The sequence below is a fragment of the Rhagoletis zephyria genome, unplaced genomic scaffold (assembly GCF_001687245.7).
Source record: "Rhagoletis zephyria isolate East Lansing unplaced genomic scaffold, Rhagoletis_zephyria_1.1 Rzeph_scaffold_00639, whole genome shotgun sequence".
Taxonomy (NCBI): domain Eukaryota; kingdom Metazoa; phylum Arthropoda; class Insecta; order Diptera; family Tephritidae; genus Rhagoletis; species Rhagoletis zephyria.
The window spans coordinates 149,325-150,708 of record NW_016157723.1 but is presented as its reverse complement, the minus strand read 5'-3'; the positions used below and the strand labels follow the sequence as shown (position 1 = coordinate 150,708).

Sequence of the window (1,384 nt, the reverse complement as noted above, 5' to 3'; positions counted from 1 at the left end):
ACAATATGCTCATTTGAAACTTAATACATGAAGTATTGTGCATGTATAGGATTTTTTGTCATTAACCCATAGGCAGCGACTGGTGCAAAAGTGCCCACAAATGTTTGTTGATATATTTGAAATGTAAATTTAAACAGCAAAAAAGAAAAATATTGTTAATTACTACAAGGGATATAGGGATTGGTATAAACTAAATTATACCAAAGGTAACTTCGATACCGACTTTCGTTAAAAAATATCTAAATTGTGCTCGAGTTGGCGTGTTTACAAACAGACATCTCGTCATTCTGAATATTTGAATATATATGTATGTATGTATGCATACATTTTATTAGGTTGATAAACGGGCTCGCTTATCGTCTTTCAAATGTGAATAAACAGATGAACAATGCATAAAAATTTCGAGCATTAGTTCGGGCATCGAGATATAATTTTGTATACATATGCATTTATTTCATAAAAGCTATGGAGGTCTCCACTATAAGAGTGGTATGTTTGAAATTTGGAAAGTTCTACCTTTAAGCTAAGTAATACTTGTTTCACCCCCTAATCGATGGGACCATTTTCCAAAGTCAGCCCAAAATTATTTACTCAAAGCGATGATCGCAACACCGTATGACTTATATAGGAACTGCATCCGGTCATAATTGCTTACGCTTCACGCCTGATTTGCTTGGAAGTTCGTTTTTCTCTTTATTTTATTTTATGTGACTTAAAAATATTTTTCACTATAAGAAAATACTGAAATTTGATTTAATTTGGGTTAACGAAAACGACAACTGTGAAAAATATCAACCAATACATTCAAACAAATTGTCAAATAAACTGTGAAAAATATCAACCAATACATTCAAACAAATTGTCAAATAAACATATTTAAATTTTTTGTTTTGTCTATCTGGATTACTGCACACTCCCAACAAACTCCAACAAGATATTTCTCCAACCTTGGAGAAATTCATAGTTCTCAAGTCGATATCCAACATAATTCTCCAACTCATCTCTAACCGACGCGTTGATACGTAAAAAGTGATAGAGAAACGAATTTTTAATTATAAAGTGAAAAACCAAAGCTATTTATGTATACTAGTGTTCGCCCAGCGGTTGAAATTCAACCGCTAAAATTAAGGATAGTTTATGTGATTTGAGTTGAGCTGAAATAAAATTTGTTGGAATGGGTTAAGTGGAGGGGAGTTTAGCTAAGTACTTAGCATAACATAACATAGAATAGCATTAGATTCAATAACATAACATATGTAGCATAACACATCACAATATAACATCGCACATTCTTCAGTTGTATTTCCTTTTTATCCCTATCACTTTCTTCCTCTCTATCTTTGTCTCTATCACTTTTAATGTTTATGTTTATGTTTATCTACAC

At 31.8% G+C, this 1,384-nt stretch overlaps 1 protein-coding gene across 2 annotated transcripts in view; it reads right to left on the bottom strand.

Moving 5' to 3' along the window:
* LOC108360840 (uncharacterized) overlaps window positions 1–1,384 on the bottom strand; it is a 78,789-nt gene that overhangs the window by 50,888 nt on the left and 26,517 nt on the right. The window lies entirely within an intron of this gene.